Genomic DNA, 2,667 nt, shown 5'->3' with positions numbered 1-2,667 from the left:
CCTTTGGATTCATTTGTACTACTTTTCTTAGGGAACTTTTCATCCACTCCAACCTCTTGTGAAGAAGGCTACATTTTTCTAGATTGTAATCAAATTCCCATGTTAATCATGTCGGATCGAAGATGGCATGTTAGTGCATTTTACAAATCCTGCAAACCAAATAGGCATGTAGTAGTGTTCAAAACTGCATGTAGACACTAACACGTTTTCTTCTTTTGCAGATAAGATTAGGTCTGGTGGTGGATAATGTGATACAATATAACAATCACGTCGAATGCCTAGATCTGCATCTCTCATAAATTACTTTGAACTCCTATCGAGGGACCTTACCGGAGATTATATTTGCAAGGTTCTTTGTTGTCAGAGCAAGGGTTCTGAAGGTAATGAGGTTTTCCCTGCATTTTTGCAAAAACTGAATGGTTTGTTGATCAGCGCCGGTGGCTGCGGAAGAATGGAATAGGCTCCGAAAATGCTGAATTTCATTTTGGAACTTCAGATGACAGAGTAATCGGAAGTCATCATGTCAACCCCATACATGACTTCTCAGTGGCTGAACCCTTTGGAAAAATTATGAGGTTTCGAAACCAGACTTAAAAGTGGTAATATTAATTTGAACCTCTCTGATATCCATGTTTAGTGGATCAGCGCCAGTTTTTGCAGCTGATGAGCTGAATTTCATTTCTAATATCAGTTTGAACCTTGTAATCTTAGAATTTGAGCCATATAACTCTGGAATTTGAATCTTGTAATATTTCGAGCTTTTGTGGTACAATCGTTGAAGTGGCATCGTATGAGACTCGTGTATTGGTAGCACTATTTTGAGCTTAATATGCAATGAACTTAGATTTTATTAACCATTCTCGAATCTGTTTACCTTGTCGGTCTCATAGCACACGATCTGTATAGCTAACTCGACTGTGATCTTTGACATTATTGCACATAGTTGGTTTCTTCAACCGTGTGCCCTGTAGAGTGCAGAATTAATTATCGCACTCGAGTATCCATCATCACCCTTCTGTGTAACTTTGACCTCATCACCCACGGGTAAACTTATGACCGAAGTCATTCCACACACTTTGTTTTTACAAAGTTTTTTGCTAATAAACACCCATGATTTGTCCCTCTTCTAGCCGACGTGTGGCCAAACTAGCCAGGCGGGAAGCTTGTGTGGTAAACTGCGCGGTAGCGCGGGAACAGGCTCACCACAATACATTTGGCACCTCTTCGAGCCCACGCATGGTCAAACGAAACGCGTGTTGTGCGGTGTTGTCAAGCATGCACTGGAATCCTCCGCTATGAACGCGCTGACAAGACGTGACGATTACAGACTGGCCGACCCCCATTTATTGTAGCGGCCATTTAACCCTTGTGTCTCTTCAACCTTTCGATCACACTCCACCATTGCAAGAAGTACACCCACCACGACAAATTCTTAGAGGGTATACTACACGGCTCCAATGGCGCTCCGAGCGGTGCCGACGATGAGCAGTAGTTCACCATGCATGCCAGGGTGGACACCCACAGAAGGTCCATAGATCTCTAAGTGGTGTACACCAACAACCTAGTCTGGGTGGAGCACTCCATCCACATCATGGAGTTGTTGCTTGCCGAGGAGAAGTACAAGGTGGTCGGGTTCGACCTTGAGTACACCCAAGCTCGTGTCGGGTCTCATCCCAAGGTTGTTGTCGCCTAGATGTGTGTGCGCAACCACGTCCTCGTCTACCACTACTGCCTGGCCACAAGGCCTTGCGAGCATTTTGCCAGGTTTGTCAACAACCCCCACTACATGTTCGCTACGGTGGACATCACAAACAATGTAAAGGTTCTCAAGAATTCGGGCATCGCCTACCAGGATCTTGTCGACATCCAAGGCTAATACAAGATCTGGGGCAGCAAGGAGCATGAGAAGGACCCACTAGTTCACTTCGCCGAGGCCATCATTGACCCCTACTACAGAGACATGAAGGATTCCTGTAACAAGGACAAGCGTGCCTGTCACTCGGCCTGGATGGAGAAACTCGACAAAGCTCATGTCGTGTACACGGCCAAGAAGGCGTACATGAGCTACGACATGTATAGGCGGATCGTTGACATGAGGAAGTGGCTAGGGATCTAGCCGGAAGGAGAGCAATGGCAAGCGTCGTCGCAACAAGAAGTATATGATTATATCCTCATTTCTCCTAGTTTATTATGCATGTAATTGCTTACTTGGTGTGTGGAAATGTTATGTGTGTAGTCACTTGTGTAATTGTATGCTTAATTTGGTTTTGCAATGCTGTATTTTTAAGTATATATGTTGATGCTCTATAGACAGAGAAAATCACATCGCACACAACTAAACAATGGAGCCCGTCGGTGATGATTTCATCAATCACTGACAATTGTACACCAGCAATCATTTTCTCACAACACACACAGCTTATTAACAAGAATCGTCTGTGTTGTTATCGGTCTTCCCACACGTTTCTGATTACAGAACTGTTTGCCGCGTATCACACACATCTTGTTAAGTTGAACCATTTTTGTTCTCTTGGGTCAATGCAAACAGTTCATCCGAGTCAATTATGTGTCGTATATCGCACACACCTTCATCTAGCTGCCCATTTTTGTTGTTCCGCCTCATCGAAAACAATTCATCCAAGTGAACTGTATGCCGTATATCACACA

Source organism: Triticum dicoccoides, chromosome 1B (genome assembly GCF_002162155.2).
Source record: "Triticum dicoccoides isolate Atlit2015 ecotype Zavitan chromosome 1B, WEW_v2.0, whole genome shotgun sequence".
Lineage (NCBI taxonomy): Eukaryota > Viridiplantae > Streptophyta > Magnoliopsida > Poales > Poaceae > Triticum > Triticum dicoccoides.
This window is presented reverse-complemented; position numbering follows the sequence as displayed.